At 42.6% G+C, this 18,505-nt stretch overlaps 1 long non-coding RNA gene across 1 annotated transcript in view; it reads left to right on the top strand.

Annotated features, from left to right (window-relative positions):
• The first annotated feature begins 1,098 nt into the window (after nt 1–1,098).
• LOC114555910 (uncharacterized) overlaps nt 1,099–18,505 on the top strand; it is a 139,988-nt gene continuing 122,581 nt past the window's right edge. Inside the window, exons 1-3 of the long non-coding RNA XR_003692606.1 lie at nt 1,099–1,199; nt 1,794–1,882; nt 10,114–10,206. This is a non-coding gene — a long non-coding RNA (uncharacterized LOC114555910). The remainder of the gene's footprint in view (nt 1,200–1,793; nt 1,883–10,113; nt 10,207–18,505) is intronic.

The raw sequence follows: 18,505 nt of genomic DNA, 5'->3' as shown, positions 1-18,505 counted from the left end.
AAGATGTTTATATGTCATTTAGACACAAATACATTTAATAAATGACATTTTGATGTTTGAAAGTCTCTAGGTTTTGACATAGGTGCAGATACAAATGTCATTTAACAAAATAATAAAAGAATATCATCAATTTTCATTTATTCCACCTGTCAATACAGAACAAAATATTCTGTAGCCTATTTTGCTGTCAATACTGCCAACGTCAGTATATATTTATGTTTAACATTTCATTTTATCAATGGGAAACATCCATGTGTACAGACAAGGCTAGCAGCAGCAGCTTTGCGCGTCAGACACGTTTCTGGTGTGCAAAGACATAAAAAACGCCACGCAACAGAAACGCCACACAGGCGGTGTGCAGGAGGCCTAAAGCATCGAATTTGCCAAGCTGCGTTTGAAAATTATTGAGGATTTTCTGTGTGATATTTCAGCTTCACCTTGTCCAGCCAGGGCTAATGCACATGAATGCGTGGCAGCCAAATGCTCATAGATCGATACCTTTCCGCTGATTGTTCCACTGAGTGGCTATCTTGTCCCCTGAGCTCTTGACCCCAAACATGGAAAGCGACATGCTCTTAAAGACAATGACGCCTCGCTGATGGCTCTTGAAAAAGCAGAAAGCACCCAGACCCTTCCCAAGTCCCTCCGGAGACGAGCCGGCGAAAAAGGCGGACAGACGGCTGTAACTCAAAGAAATTGTCAGAAAAACGCAGCAGATGATGGACTTTATCAATGATCATTTTTCTAATGCGTGTATATGTTTTAAAGGCCTCGGAGACGGCCAATCTCATAAAGGAGCAGTGTTTAAAAGCGCGCAGCAGCGAGACTCGGGCTGAGATGAGACATCGGTAAGCCCGCGTAGAAAGGTTAATGTTACCCACCGAACGTGCTAATGGTTTCACTTTGACAATGGCCCGTGGGGAGTGTGGCGCAAACCTCATAGAAGCTAACTCATCGACACATAAATTGTACATTTTCAACAATTTCATTATGATCTACACCATCTTACTGTGACATATATCAATAGGGATGAAGTGGATGGTCTTATTTTTCTTGCTTTTCCCCCGTAACTCGCAGCCCTGAGAGGATATTGATCTTTCATCTCTTCGGAGGAAGAATCACATTACTGCCGATGGAGAATAAAGTGCCACAGCCATATGGAAATTAAAGCCCAGGGAACGGTGGCATGCAGCCATAAAGTAAGGCATGTCAAAACATTAATTGCATTTATCTTCCTAATAAGTATAAATGGGTCAGTTGATTTGCAACATATACTACATAAATAATGTGCGTTGTAGTTATCGGCTAAATGAACAGAAAAGAAGTGATTAGTTTAGACGTGGAGTGAATTAAACCTTGCACAAGTATTTTATTATCATATTTTCTCTTCAGGTATATGTAATAAACTGTAAACAGCGGTGGGATGTAACTAAGTACATCTACTCCAGTACTGTACTTGAGTCCAAATGTTGAGTTAACAACTTGTACTTGTAGTCTTTTCTTTTCAGGTTACTTTCTACTTCTACTCCGCTACAGCTTTAGTTACTAGTTACTTTACACATTAAGATTTCTGCACATAAAACACATGTAGTTTATAAAATCTTTATTCTAAATTAAACTAGCCAACAATATAACGGCCTACAACTGGTTGGATCCTTTACTCTTTCTACAATGGGAGGATTTTTCTGCATAGAGTACTTTTACTTTTAATACTTTAAGTACATTTTCCTGATGATACTTACATAATTTTACTTCAGTAACATTTTCAATGCAAGACTTTTGTTTTTTTACAGTGGTGGTTTTGGTACTTTTACTGAAGTAAAGGATCTGAATACTTCTTCCATCGCTGGCTGTGAGTCGGCAAAGATTCATCGATTACTGGGTAACCATTGAATTTATCTAATTTTTAATCTATTTTTGTAATCGGTTAATTGGTTTGAGTCATTTTGTTTCCAGCTTGTTAAATATGAATATTGTTCTAGTGTCTTCTCTCCTCTGGGACAGTAAACTCAAGATCTTTGAGTTGGGCACGAAACAAGACATTTGAGGACGTAATCTTGGGCTTTTTGGGAAACGCTGATCCACATTTTTCACCATTTTCTGACATTTTAGAGACCAAACAACTCGTCCTTTTATCGAGAACATAATCAACAGATGCATCGATGCTGAAAAGAATCGTTAGTTGCAGCCCAAATAAACAGTCCTTTTGGCTAACACTTAACACATTGAGATTGTTTCTGTCTTCAAGCTTCCATGGAGATTTTTGCCTTTGAAGGAGGGGTGCGGGAACACTAAATCGGGTGCAGATTGTGTGCCAGGGAGAAGTGGTGAGGTCTGTGTCTGTGTTTGGCGCTGAGGAGTCCGACAGCAGCTTGAATGGGTAGCGGTGAGATAATGGATTGACCTCTAGTCTGCCCGCGTTATAGCGAAGCCAGTGTGAATAAAAAGGAAAAGATGGGTTATTTTTAGCGCCCCGATTGAAATGCTGAAGGAATCTGTCACTGGGCTCCCGGGTGCAGAGTTGTGAGGGAGATAAAATCGTGTAGTGAAAGACAGAAAAGAAAGAGGAAGGCAAAGGAAATTAGAGACACTGAAGCCAGAAAGAAAACGAGGAGGGAACTTGTGGTTATAAACATTTCCCATTTCAATGCAGCCGGTGGTGCTGCCGCCTACATGTACTTAAAAAAAAAAAAAAAAAAACACAATCCTTAAAAGAGATGCATCATTTACATAAATTATATATTAATCCAGATTAATTAGCATATATATTTGAATTAGGATTTAAAAGCTTTAAGGCCTATTTTGATTATTCCGCTATGACTCCCAACCTCTGATCACTCTGTAAAGCGGATGGGAATGTGTGTATTCACACATTAATACACTATGCTAATAGTGGCTAATACTGATATGCAGATTTACTTAATTACTAAATGGATTTTTTTCTCCACTTTGCCATGCTTTGCCGCAGTGACTCAAGCGTGTTTGTTTTAGTTTATGTTGAAAGAGGCTTACAGGAACTCACATCCGCGAGAGCATGGCTGGTTATCCTTTTATTCTTTTTAAAGGTCCCATGGCATGTTTTTTTTTAACATTAATATGAGTTCCCCCAGCCTGCCTATGGTCCCCCAGTGGCTAGAAATGGTGATAGGTGTAAACCGAGCCCTGGGTATCCTGCTCTGCCTTTGAGAAAATGAAAGCTCAGATGGGCCGATCTGGAAACTTCCCTTTATGACGTCATAAGGGGAAAGGTTACCTCCCCTTTCTCTGCTTTGCCCAACCAGAGAAGGTAGCCCGCCCATGAGAAAGAGAGGAACATCATGGCTTGCAAAGGAGAAAAGCATGGCCACACCCCAATAGAGACTTCAGATACAGTATTAGGGGACCACTAAGGCCTATATAAAAGAGACTTCAGATACAGTATTAGGGGACCACTAAGGCCTATATAAAAGAGACTTCAGATACAGTATTAGGGGACCACTAAGGTCTATATAAAAGAGACTTCAGATACAGTATTAGGGGACCACTAAGGCCTATATAAAAGAGACTTCAGATACAGTATTAGAGGACCACTAAGGTCTATATAAAAGAGACTTCAGATACAGTATTAGGGGACCACTAAGGCCTATATAAAAGAGACTTCAGATACAGTATTAGGGGACCACTAAGGTCTATATAAAAGAGACTTCAGATACAGTATTAGGGGACCACTAAGGTCTATATAAAAGAGACTTCAGATACAGTATTAGAGGACCACTAAGGTCTATATAAAAGAGACTTCAGATACAGTATTAGGGGACCACTAAGGTCTATATAAAAGAGACTTCAGATACAGTATTAGGGGACCACTAAGGTCTATATAAAAGAGACTTCAGATACAGTATTAGGGCACCACTAAGGTCTATATAAAAGAGACTTCAGATACAGTATTAGGGGACCACTAAGGTCTATATAAAAGAGACTTCAGATACAGTATTAGGGGACCACTAAGGTCTATATAAAAGATACTTCAGATACAGTATTAGAGGACCACTAAGGTCTATATAAAAGAGACTTCAGATACAGTATTAGGGGACCACTAAGGCCTTTATAAAAGAGACTTCAGATACAGTATTAGAGGACCCTTAAGGCCTATATAAAAGCATCCAATATTATGTCATGGGACCTTTAAACAATAAAAAGCCCATCCTACATTTCCTCTTCATCTTTTATGATTATTGCCGTCCTGAGAATTGTGGACATCATCGCTCTAATTTGCCTCATTAGTTCCAGGGTAACGATGATCCTCCTGTAACATGTCACCAACCTTTATGTGTAATCCAGAGGAACTGGACACCCTTGTGTCAAGCGCCGTTTAGAAATAATCTCTGACTCCGTTGAATATATCACGCTAGTAAACGGTGCATTTATTGGCACAGGCTGCTGCTTTATGACTTAATCTCCTGTGGTAACGCAACTCCGGCTACAGGTCATTTTGGTTTATTGTTGCGCCACTAAATAATCAATAACATGGATGTTGGGAACGCTATTGCGAAGCCACTTCTGGATTGATCTACGGAAGATTTTTGCCGCCTTGGAAATGACAGGCAGAATATCACACAGAAAGCCATCACAAGTTTCCGCCTTATGATCAAGGCTCCTGCCAAAAACCTGCAGTCAGTTTCAAGTGTTTGAAGATGCTGTAGCCAAGAGGAAATTGGAAAAAAAACAAAAAACAAATATATATGGTTTTATATAATACTGCATGCTTTTCATCCTCCCTCTTTTTGTTTTTATTTTGTCAGCACCTTCCAAGGTAGTTAGCCTGCAGCGTTTGTGCATAATGTAAATGTGATAATGTCAAATGACTATTTATGGCGCCCCACCCTCACTGTGCATCACGTGGTACATGGTGAGGGTGTTGAGTGACTCATAAGAGAAGACTCTTGTTTATCCCAGAGATATGTCTCCCCACCATCCAACCCCTACCACCTTTAAACATTACAGATGCATTCTGGGATAGGAGAGGGAAGAAAAGAAACGCTCTAGGTTGTTTTGCATTTCTTTAAACCAATCACAATCGGCTTGGGCAGTGCTAAGCTCCAGACGCAGCCACGGTGGCTCGGCTAAATAGTCTCAGGAAGGAACTGGTTTTGGTGGAACATTCGCACCCCGCTAAACAAAAACGCCACATCCAATATTAAATGAAGTTAACTGTTGACACAATCCAGTACCGTGAGCTATTTAAATGAGCTGATACATGGTTAAACCTCATTGGCTCTTACCAGTGTATCTACGTGTTTACTTTGTCCACAGCAGTCCCACCAATCGGTCCCAAAACCTCCCAGTTAGAGAGGAAATGACCTAAACATATTCAACCCCCTACCCCACCACGAAGGCCCCACCATCTCTTGTGTCACATGCAACAATGATTGTCTGTTCTATTACATTGATCAAGGGGTGATAACTTGTATTAATTGGATGTTAAATTAAAGAGCTCTCTCCTAGTTCTTGCCATCTCAATTGTAATTGTCACTTGGTGGCAGTTACGATGATGTATGAGGGATTGTCTTTTGCGCGGTGGAGCATGACCCTGATGATGAATGCTCTTTTTGGCTGCTTGGCATCTCTCCATTTTCCCTGCGTTTGCTTTAATGTGAGCCGATGGACTTAAGGGGTGGCGAAGAGACGAGAGAGAGGGGAGAGAAGTGTGAGGCTTTGGGGTCTTGAGAGGAGGAGGATTAGGGGAACGCAACGTGCAATATGCATGTTTTGCTCTCTCCGTCAGCGTGTGTTTGTGTACAGCACGGTACCTGTCTTACCGCCCTGTTTTAGATTCACTGCTGTCTGCCCGTCCCCACGCCGAGCCCGCCATGCTGTCACCTGCCCTAGGAGTGTCAAAGCAGAGTCCTTACCCCTTATTATGAGAACATGAGGTCAAAAGCACAGCCGCGCATGACAGACACCTCCTCACTTCCTGACCCCTGTCACATCTCATCCATATGAACGGCCGCCATAGGCTCCACTCCGTGTTCCAGACAAGGACACTATACTGCTCAAGTATATCATCCCCAGAATTCATCCTCCAGGGGCACAGCCTCTACACAAGGTCCTTTTGCAAAGAAAAACTAGACTGTTCATGGCGTCTACAGTATAGTTCAGTGCACTTGCTAACCATCTTACCACTCGGGCTTCATTCACACTGCTACGTTTTTTAATTTTTAAGCATTTTGAGACAAAAACGATCTCCGTCACAGGGGTGAAAAACTACTATGTATTATGAGAGTAAACAGTGTTGTAGAGATGTGCAATGGATTTTTAACAATTCCTGTAAAAGCTAATGCATCTTTCCGTCAGCTCACCCGTGTTTAATCGGTACTCCTTTGCTGATGAGCAAGCAAACTAAAAATGATTGTGGCGCCGCTGTAGCTGACAACAGAGAGTTACAATTCATAAAAGTGTCACCTGCTCCAGCTCCAGCCCAAAAAAAAAGCTTACAGGAAAGAAGTGACAGACTTGTTGGAGCATAGCCAGACTGCCTCATTAAAACTCATGCATGCAGGTTAGGCTGATACAAACAGAAACCAGTTCAAAACTGCAAAAAACACTCTACCAGACAAATCTAGCCCGGGACATGGTTGGACGCATTCCCAACCTTCTCACCCTAAATAAGCAAACCAAGTGGCAACTTCTGGGCCTGAAAAGTGAAGCCAATGCGGAAGTGCCTTAAACCTCAGAAGAGGTGAGTCCTTCTTTAGCGTTTAGCTTAGCACAGGGCCATGAAACCCTAAACAACACTGGATTAGCCACTACATCCTCCCCAGCTCAGCCCTTTAGCCCAAAGATGGTCACTTCTGGCTCATAAAAAAAAAACTACAAATGACAGCCAAAATGCAAATTTGTGGGTATTTTTACAGTCTATGAAGGAAGCAGAGGTAGAACATACACATGTACCTACAGTATATATATACACACACACACACACATTTCACACATGCTCACACTTTCTAAGCTATCCTCTGAAGGCTAATACGGCAGCAAATTACCATATTCAACAGGCTCATCTCCCTGTACTCATTAGCAGATAAACGATATGCCTAAATTTAAAGCACTATCACACATTAGTGTCATCATGAAATGTGTGTGCATACCAAACACACACACACACACACACACACACACACACACACACACACACACACACACACACACAGAGCAGAGTGTACACTAGTGAATGTGCGCATCTTAACTCAACAGGATCATCCTCCATCCATCCTCTTCATCTTGTGTGTCCCTGCGCTGTGCTTTCTGTCGGTGTGTGTGTGTGTGTGTGTTTTTGTTGAGCTCCCTGGTGATGTGGCGCCAGCTCAGTGAGCTGACAGTGGGGGGTGGGGGTTGGGGGCGGCAACACCAGCACTGCGATTAGCATGAGCTTCCATAGGGCGCGCCGCAGTGGCTGCTGGGAGATTCCATCTCAGGCACGGACCTGTCTCTTCATCGGGAAGTGACAACCCCCCGTGGCCTCGGCGCGCTCAGCCAGACAACTCCGACAACCGGCTGCATCCGAATCTCCAGAGCAGATCCGTTCTCCTACCTTCCTCTCCTCTTCCTCCTCAACATCAGCACCACAATCAACATCATCGCAATATCCTTCTGCATCCTGACCCATTAATTGCCGTACCTTCATTACTGTCTTGATTGCTTCGGTGGCAGATATTACAGCAGCGCCATTATCATCAGTGTTGATGCCGCTGCTTGCCATACAGTTGGTATCAGCCTGCCAGTAACACAATAAGCGGCGTTCAGCCTCGTTAGCTAGCTCAGGCTCTTCTCATGAACCATGCGTACATATTGTATAGCTACAAAAAGTAATGCACTGTAATTTGTATGTATTCCACGTTTTTATTACTGTATGCACCACATTGACTGGCGCTTTATAAGACTGCGAAGAATTACGGATGATGCCAGGCTGGATTGATGGGTCATAAACCACAGGGCTTTCAAGCAGGCGAGCGGAGTTCATGTTCCAGAAGAAGTTAAAGGACAAATACAAGACTTTCACCCAGGAAACGTGTCTCGGGAGGACTACATAAGGGGGCCGGTGTTTTAACCCAAACCACAATCTTTGTTTCTTATCTTAACGTTGTGGTGCCTAAACTTTACGTCATCGCCGCATGGCGGTCACCTTTCTGCTTAAGGGGACCGGTGTTTTAACCCGGCCTAAACTGTTTTGGTGCCTAAACTGTCAACCTTTTGTTGGCAAACTCAAACTAAAACGCGCGCTGAAAAAGCCCACACCTGACGTTGCTCTGTACCTTGCTGAAGTCACCTTTTGACGGCTAGATTTGTCTATGAATACCGCTAAACTTAACTGTCATGTGACCGGGCAGATGTTGCCGTAATTTTGTACAAATTGTTGTGCATACGTTTTTGTACGACATCGTTCATGAAAATCCGTTGTTTCACTAAATGGAATAAAAGCTAAGCTTTCCTTCTCCTGTGCTCCAGCAACAGTAGTTACCTTATGATTCAGCAAAGTCAGCGCTGGTGCTCATAAGCGCTTTATTTGATCAGTGATGACACCTACCCTGAGGAACTTAGCTGTCTTACTTGTCTCTGTCTGAATGCGCTCAGGACTGACAGGAGCAGCTTGATGTAAAGCTCGTTCAGAGGGTGCGATAGATATGACTGGTCTCATGTATTCAGGTTGGCTGATACAGAGACATTCACATGCGAATGCTCTGACCTCTAAAGAACAAGTCTGTTGGCCCCCAAAGGTCCAGGACCCCTTGTCTTCTCTTCCTCTTCTCCCCCCTCTTCCAGTCTGTCAACTCAGTGAACAGGATCACATTGGGATGCTTTGTTAGGCACCAGATAGCTGCTGGCTTGTGCTTTATCGTCTCTAGCTAACAAGCATGCGTTGGTATGACTAAAAGGTACAGAGTGGAATGCATGTGGATAATCAAACCCTCCACAGATTCCTTCCCTGTCACATGTAACTGAATATATGTCGAAATCTGTGTAATGTTTGTTTTGTGCTCCTGGGGTAGCTCTTCATGCTTTTTACGCTGAACCCAAGCACGGTAGCTTGGCTAATTCAAATTAGCATGTTGTGCGGGATATCTCGTGTCACGCTGGCGACGATTCCCTCTGACCAATCAGTGGTCTACAGCGTTTGAACTAGTATCGGCTCCGCTCGCTTGGATCCTCGACTGAAGTGATTGGTTCTATAGACCGAGACACCGGGAGGTCTAGATTAAATAAAAATCCCTTCCGGGTAGACAAATGGCTGTTTCAGAGGGATGCAAAATCGGCGAACTGCGACATGTCACCGCCGCTCTGACTGACTGCTAGTTTGGGTGGGGTCATTGTCTTTAGTCTGTGGCCCAGCAGGTAGATTAGCTCTCCAAGCTAACGTTAGTCAAAGTGTTGACATAGGAAAGCATCAAACATGCATTTTAGATGAAGGAGATGAGAGGATATCCAGCTGTTCCTCGTCTCTGTTTGCTCAGCGCCGTTAAACTGTATACACGGGAAAATAAAAAATACCGAAAAATAATCGTAAACTAACTTTCCATTTGGGTCTATTAGAACCATCCATAACTTTTGATAATGGAAACGTGAAGATAACTGTTCTTATGTGTAAGGAACTGAGCTGAACTGCTTAGCGGAAACGCAACTAATGTGACCCATTTCATAGTTTTTGGACAAGCTTACAGTTTAAGGTCTATTTGGCGAGTTTTGGCTTCTCAGAGAGCTTTAACTGGGTCAACCGGTTAAGCCCACTGACACATTGTATGTTATAATGGTCTATACATATCACCATGGTTTGGTTCACTGCATAATTAAACTGGCTGAGGTATCATTACATTTGACATAAATGCCAACTGTAAATGACTCAGTGTTGAACATCCAGTAGCAGAGGAGAAGGGTGAATGCAAGAATGACTGTACATGCATGACATAATCATGTTCATCTTCCTTTTACATTGTATTCTGTTTGATATCTGTGTTGAGGTTTCTCTCCCGTTTTCCGGGCTCTCCTCGGGGCCTTCAGCTCATCTGGGGCTCGGGTCCTTTTGATTATTTCTTTGTTTTTCATTATGCTACTCCTCACAATCTTTTGCTTCTTCTCCAGGTATGCCACTACGCTATGATCACCAGCGGAAGGAGCGATCATGCACAGGGGCCTGAACGTCTGGAAGAATCTACTGCAATTTCTCTTTGGAAGGTAAAGAATAAAAAAATATTTTTTATTGCATTATTTATTCTCTGTAGTAGTGCGCTTTGGTAGTTTGTTTCATGTTTCATACTTTGTTTTCATGCAGACTGACATGGTGAGACCTCCCATAGTGCGCTGATAATCAATAGATAGATACTGAAATGTTCAACAAAATGTAAGAAAAAAAACATATATATATATATATATATATATATATATATATATATAAACAAAGCATCTTAAAAATGCATCTTAAAATTTGTAAGCATCTTAAAAATGTATTTATAGCAATAGAGCTCAACAGCAACCGCCCACTTTTTGAAGGGTTCTGGTTTCGGAAGTGATTTTCAGCATTCAGCATTTTCATTGTAATTTTAAATGCATACCATTTGCAGGTTTGGTAAACATTTCCATGGTAACAGTGACCTCCACCGATCAGAGGTGATGCTGTTATGCTTAAGATTGTAGGTCCAGGTTCAGGTTACTTTATTCATACCCGTAGGTGGATTTGTTGTGCAGCAAGAATATGACATCCATGTTGACACACAACTATGAAACAAACTAAAAACTGATTCAATTACTTGATACAAATACTCAGGGTTCCACCAATCAAGACATAAGAGAGAGAGAGAGAGAGAGAGAGAAATATAAATAAGTGTAGTATAGTACTTCCCTTGCCATAGCGAATAAAACGTGTTTTTCAAAGGAGGGGAAACCTTCGTTTCACAATCTCACAGCCTGTGGTTAGTCTACCTTGGATGGTTTAGAAATTATGGTTAATAATCAAAATCCTTATGGAGAAAATTAATGGGATGTAATGTTGAGCTCTTTAGCTTAAGGTGCTCATATTATGCTCATTTTCAGGTTCATAGTTGTATTTAGAGGTTATATCAGAATGGGTTTACATGGTTTAATTTAAAAAAACAAACATATTTTTTGTTGTACTGCACATTGCTGCAGCTCCTCTTTTCACCCTGTGTGTTGAGTTCTCTGATTTAGCTATAGAGTGAGGCATCTCACTTATGTTCCATCTTTGTTGGGAGTCGCACATGCTCAGTAGCTAGGTAAGGACTACTAGCCAGTCAGAAGCAGAGTATGAGGGCGTGCCCTGACAGTACCTAGGTAAGGACTACTAGCCAGTCAGAAGCAGAGTATGAGGGCGTGCCCTGACAACACCTAGGTAAGGACTACTAGCCAGTCAGAAGCAGAGTATGAGGGCGTGCCCTGACAGTACCTAGGTAAGGACTACTAGCCAGTCAGAAGCAGAGTATGAGGGCGTGCCCTGACAGTACCTAGGTAAGGACTACTAGCCAGTCAGAAGCAGAGTATGAGGGCGTGCCATGCTAGCAGCTAGGCGAGCATTATAACGTGTGTTCCAAAGTGACCACGTTTGTCTCTGAAGTAAAGGCTGGACTACAATAGAGCTGTTTGGAGCTGTTTGTGAACAGTGTTTTCTGTTGGAGATGGTAAGTCCCTTTGGGGGAACTTTGGGCTTTTTCACTTCGTAAACCTATAACATGCACAAAAAGATATATAAGACGATAAAGGAAAGGGGAAAAGCCAAAAAACATAATATGAGCTCTTTAACTGCTATTGTCGGCCACTGTTGGTCTGCCACATTAAATTGTGTATATTTCATTGTTAAATGAATTGTACACGACACATTCGAGCAAGCATTTTAATTAAATAATTGTGTAATTAATATTGCATCAGTGTGTTAAAGGACCCACTGCATTCAAATGACAAGAGTACTCTGCCTCTAGGGTCAATTGTTTTTATTACGGTTGGAATGCAAAGAAAATAGAAATCATTTATAATTATAGTCATTTCACTTTTTCACTTCACATTTGTGATGTTAACTAGTCTACTATAAACTTGTCGTGTTTGACCGAAGGCTCACTTCATGCTATGTTTCTGCCTCATTATTGTTGATTCCCAGTGAAAAACACACACATACACACACACACACTGAGAACATTCTGACAGGCCCTCAATTTCTTTTTTTAAAATCACGAGTAAAAATTTGTGTGTTTAAAACATTTATGACTGATTAGCAGAAGAACTTATCTCTTTTAAAGCCTTTCATGTATAAATCATGTGTATTTTGATTTGAAGGGGCCGCTTCTGCGTTATTGATGAGGCGCTCGACTCTAATCAATTAGTAATTGGAGCACAGCTTTTAAATAATGCATTTATTAGGCCTTGTGATGTGTTTTAATGGCAGCCCCTCGCAGTGCAAATACGTCTGAAGTGCCCTAATGAGTCTTTTATGGGCCAGCCCAGGGAAAATGGCTCTTCTCACTCTGTGACATCGCTGCACAATATGCCTTGTTTACACTGAGTTGGCGAGTCAGAAAAACCAATGCAAAGAAGTTCTTACAAATTGTTATCAAGGTTATTAATCGCGTCGTCATGAGCCCTATGGAAGGAGCTTGCATTCATGTTTTAGTTTTGTCTCATTAGCTTGTTTTCGGTGCGTCTTCCAACTTGCCAATTAGTAACCTCATGTAATAATCAGCAGTATTCATGAGCATAAAGAAAACAAGCGATCGGTACAAAACAGTTCTGCTAAACTTTGACAGTTTAATGTTGCTAAAGTCTGGATCAACTGAAGTACATTTCCAAGATTATTGCCTGACACGCGTGGGATGCCCCTCCCCTTCCGCTCTCTGTGTCTTGCTGTTCTCAAAATCTGTTCTCTTCAGGGAAACAACAACAAACTTCCAATCAGCCACACGCTGAAAATGGCGAGTTTTGAAGAAGATTTGGATGGTGCAACAAAGCAGGCCTGCTTGCTTCTTTCGGGGAATGATTGTAAAGATTTACTAAGAATATGTTTAGGACCGATTGGTGGGATTGGTGGGATGGCTGTGGATGACGTACACACGGAGATACACTGGCAAGAGCCAATGAGGTTTAACCATGTATCCAGCTAATTTAAATAGCTCACGTTACTGTATTGTGTCAACAGTTAACTTTATTTAATATTGGATGTGGCGTTTTCTGTTGAGGGTTTCAAATGTTCCACCAAAACTATTCCAGAATGCATCTGTGGTGTAGTCAGACCTTACTCCGCAGTGCTATGGCGATAAGTCTGTCAATGTGAGACTAATGTTGCCACAACAAAGTATTGTGCTGCATTCCAAGTCTGTAAACCTTCCTAGTACCGTGTAAATTTCTTCGTAAGATAATTATTTTCCCCATCAGTGGGAAGCCACCTGTGTGGAAGAAGTGCACCACCTGCCTGAGGACAAACCCCTGGTGAAGGCCTGAGCTGTTTAGCCAAAGTCTATATCACCAGCCAGGTTATGCACACCATCCATCATCGTCAGCCTCGCTGTGTTTGTGGTCTGTCAGCGGTACGTGAACGTGTGCACATGCTCGGTGCGCATGTACGTGTGTGTGCGTGGGAGAGCCGAGTATTGTTGGAGAGCTGTTGCTCTCCTGGCAGGGGTGGGTTTTAATTGGAACACCCAGTGAGTGGTATGAGTGGCGATGTCACAGTGAAAACTCCACAGACAGGCCCACACTGATTCACTCAGATGCTGAGCTACTGTCTCCTGACGGGCCGCAGATTATAAAGGCATTCACAACTTTAAATACCCATGCATCACATTCCCTGACTGACTGTCCATACATCTGTGTTGATGTACCTACTGGTGCATGTTGTCTTTGCACCTTAAGGATCTGTCAAATATACTTTCACTGCCTATATTGATATGACAACTAGTGTATTGCTGTTTTTGGGTCCCAACCCTTTCTGAGGTTCCCCCACAGCCCTGTTAGATTAACTTACTGTACGTACCCCTCCATTAATTCCCAATGTATGTTCCAAATGTATTAAACTATTACTATATGGATATTGTTGATTTATCATACAACTCAACGGTCAATTTTTAGGTTGGTTTGGTCAGCAATCGTACTACTGCATCAACTTGGAGTAAAGCTGCATTTTTCAACCGTTTATCCGTTACTTTAAGCTAACTTTTTCATTGTTTATCCGTTACTTTAAGCTAACTTTTTTAACTGTTTATCCATCACTTTTAGCTAACTTTTTCAACTGTTTATCTGTTACCTTTGGCTAATTGTTTCAACTATTTATCCATTACTTTTAGCTGACTGTTTCAACTGCTTGTGCAATACTTTTAGCTAAGTATTTTTCTTCATTACTTTAGGCTGTTTTTTCTACCGTTCCTTTTAGCTACCTGTTCAAACTTGTGCACTCACTTTCCATGCACTCTTACATAACTAAAACATGTAGTGTTCAGGTATTACAGCTGATGTATTCTTTTAAAGGTCCCATGGCATGAAAATTTCACTTTATGAGGTTTTTTAACATTAATATGAGTTCCCCCAGCCTGCCTATGGTCCCCCAGTGGCTAGAAATAGTGATAGGTGTAAACCGAGCCCTGGGTATCCTGCTCTGCCTTTGAGAAAATGAAAGCTCAGATGGACCAATCTGGAATCTTCTCCTTATGAGGTCATAACAAGCAAGGTTACCTCCCCTTTCTCTGCTTTGCCCGCCCAGAGAATTTGGCCAACCCATGAGAGAGAAAGAGAGACATCATGGCTTTCAAACAAGAAAAGTGGCAGTTGGTCAAGGCCACACCCCCCCCTCCACCTTGACTCCCCCCCCTCCTCCTCCTCAATAGCTACAGACACAGAAATGGCACATCCTAAGGAAAGCTCATTGCGGGACTGGCTCTAGTGACTGTAATTCTGCACCAAGGCTGAATTTTGGGAAAGAGACTTCAGATACAGTATTAGGGGACCACTAAGGTCTATATAAAAGAGACTTCAGATACAGTATTAGGGGACCACTAAGGTCTATATAAAAGAGACTTCAGATACAGTATTAGGGGACCACTAAGGTCTATATAAAAGAGACTTCAGATACAGTATTAGGGGACCACTAAGGTCTATATAAAAGAGACTTCAGATACAGTATTAGGGGACCACTAAGGTCTATATAAAAGAGACTTCAGATACAGTATTAGGGGACCACTAAGGTCTATATAAAAGAGACTTCAGATACAGTATTAGGGGACCACTAAGGTCTATATAAAAGCATTCAAAGAGCACCACGTCATGTGACCTTTAAACATATCATAATTGAAAAAAAAAATCAAATTAGTTGAGCTGCTCCACAAACTTTCCACATACCCCCTGGCAATAGTAGAATTACCTCTGGTTGGCAATCAGTGACATACATGTGTATTTATGTACTTGCTGCATGTTCTGTCTTTCCACCTTAAGGATCTGTCAAATATACTCTCGCTGCCTATATTGATATGACAACTAGACTGTTTAAACATTAATGTATTGTTGTATTGACTTGAGATCACAATCAGCATGCAAAGGAGTGACAGTAGACACACTGGCTGCTGAGTGTGGGCCTCTATATGTGAGTTTTGTGTCAATAATGCATGCATATGAATATGTTTACCACAACAAATCACTTGGCTGTTACCAGGGTTTTTATCCTGACTCGGCATATGCATGTGTGTGCGAGTTGCAGAGATTCTTTGTTGCCGCAAATATTTTTATCAAATGTAATCCATCCTTATCTTTTCTCATCCTTGTCCCTGTCCAAATACCTGGTGCTGTAGTTCTCTTCTTCCCATATCCTCCCCTCTAATACTTTGAGCTGTGTACTTCTGAGTCATATTTATCCACCATTATTACAATTCCCTCGCATTGAGTCTGTTACTTTATTCAGTTTTTCTTCTGGTCTTTTCTGTCTCATTTGAATTCAACTCGTACCGCACCCTCCCCACTCTCTCTCTCTGCCACACAATTTATATACACATGCAACCCGGCATGCATTCACACGCACACAGTTATATACAAGCTCAGCCTTCCCCCACAAGAACAACCTAACACACACACACACGCACACACACTCGATGTTTCAGCGGGAGTGGTGCCTGACAGGAACAAGTGACAGCTCCCTAATTACCTCCTCACTGTAGACGCTGACGCTGCCTGAGACGCACTGCTCATTTTCCTCTTTCTCCTTCCTCCCCCTTTCCTTTCCTTTCCTCTCTCTCTCTCTCTCTCTCTCTCTCTCTCTCTCACTCACCCACCCACCCACCTACCTACCCTTCTCTTCCCTTTCTTCCTAGCCACCTCCTCTGCTATCTCCCCTGTGGTGAATTATGCATGTCCAGGAACTCCCAATCTGCATTCACACCAGCCCTGCTGAGACCATCCACCTATATTTTCCCTTCGTCCGTCCTTCTCTTTCACTCTTCCTACACATTTCGACTCACTTATCTTCCGTGCTGTGCAGAATGACACTTCTATCTGATAATAGCCATATAAATGCTGATTTTTTTTTTTGTTTTTAAGAAAAAGCGGTCCTTGATCAATAAACACATTTGACCGTTGCTTGTGGCAATGGTGAAGGGGAAAGACTAGCGGGTGCTCAGAATTAGCCCTCCTCATTGCAGGCCACTGGGACCGGTTTTTCCCCATAGGGGTCCAAGTTTGAAGGAGGGAGCGGGCTCCGGGAAACAGCCCTGGGATCTCCTGAGAATGATAACATTCACTCTGGAGTCCCAACCCCTCCGCACCACACCTCTACCCCACCATGAGTGTCAGCTCAAAGTCCCAGATTGCATTTCCAGTTGATGCGTGCTGGCCCTACAGGCATGTTTTGTTCTAATAGAAAATGGAACCCTCATCTCCCCCCCCGCCTCGTCCACCCTCATAGTGTGATTGTCCACTGGGAGCTAGTGCACAAACACCAATGCTATCTAATCATGAGACGGGGAATAGGAAGGAAAAGCTAGGATAAGGAGTAAAGGGGGAAAGGAGGATATGGGAGGAGGAGAGTTTTTAAAGAGAGCCAGTTGGAATAGAAACGCGGGAGGAGGGAGACGGGAGTGTTGACACCGAATGAAAACGAGGCAGAGGGTAGGAGAGACAGAGAGAAGAGGAGGAAAGGCAGTACATGGTGGGAACAGAGAGAAAGCACACTTGGAGAGAGGTGGAGCGGAGGTGGTGTCGGGGCATGATCGAGTGTCAGTGACAGGCGTCACTCAGGGGAGAGAGTCGGCAGGGCCCCGGTTAGATGAGTCGCTGCAAACAATGCAGCTCCTCTTCTGCCGCCGTACACAAGCTCACCATATTGTTATAAAACAAAGACTGGGGCCGAATTGCTGTCTCTGTAATCTGGACTGGACTTCTGGAGGCTTCCCACTGAAATGACTGTAATCCATGCAGCCAGTGAAACAGTCTCTCCCTTTATTTAGCTTAAGCTTTGGAGTCTAACCACGGACTTTGAAAATAATGGACAAAGATTCCGGGTCTGAAAAGTGAAGCAATTCTGAAGCTCCTTAAAGCTGCGTTCTCTCTAACTTCCAGCAGGGGGCAACTCCACTAGCTCTTAGAAGAAGTCTGTTTCTATAGAAGTCTATGAGAAAATGAGCCTACTTCTCTTTGGATTTATTACCTGAGTAAACATTTTCATAATGAGTATATGGTCTCAATCGTGGGACTACGGATGGAAATTAGCCCTTGGCTACAATCCGGCATGTTTACATTCATGTATTCCATGTTTGTTTATTAACATGCACTGTCCCAATCAAATAAATATAGAAAAAAATATATAAATAATCGCTAGTTTCAAGTCTTCTTCAACACAGCATGATGTTCATTTAGTAAATGATGGTCGCATTTATTTTAAAATAGACGATAAAGCAGGGGATGCTTTAGGACCTGTCAATCAGGACAGAGGCTTAGCGATGCTAACCATGTTAACGCTCTGGACATTAAAATAGACCTCAACTTGTTTTTGGGTGTTGCCCGTGTTTTCATCTTAAACTTTGCCCCTCTCACGGTGTGTTTTCACTTCATCAAAGTTAACTGGAACATTTTGGTCGCCTAAAAATGTCTTGTTCGGTGTTCTGCCAACCAAGCTAGCTAGCTAGCGATAGCTGGTAACTTAAGGGAAAGTTTGCTGATTTTCTGTAGTGTCGTACATGCAGATGAAGTCTGTGTTTAGTGAATCTCCGCTGGATGACTCGCTCCAGAAGGGTTGAAAATCGGCAACTTTCCCTCTTTAGCATTTAGCTTAGCGTGTGTGTGAATGCATGCTCAGCTAGCCGGTGCCTCAGTGTATGTGTGGCATTATGCACAGCCGCACTATCTTTACCTTTATCAAATCGCCGGAAAACGAACCCAGTCTGATACAGTATAAACATACAAACTTCTACAAACCTCAGACCGCTCGGCCAGCACGCTACGGCAATATTTTCGGCGTCTCCTCTATTTCTTTTGCGAGACGCGAGCGTATGTGTCGAGC

The sequence above is a fragment of the Perca flavescens genome, chromosome 5 (assembly GCF_004354835.1).
Source record: "Perca flavescens isolate YP-PL-M2 chromosome 5, PFLA_1.0, whole genome shotgun sequence".
NCBI lineage: Eukaryota > Metazoa > Chordata > Actinopteri > Perciformes > Percidae > Perca > Perca flavescens.
This window is presented reverse-complemented; position numbering and strand designations above follow the sequence as displayed.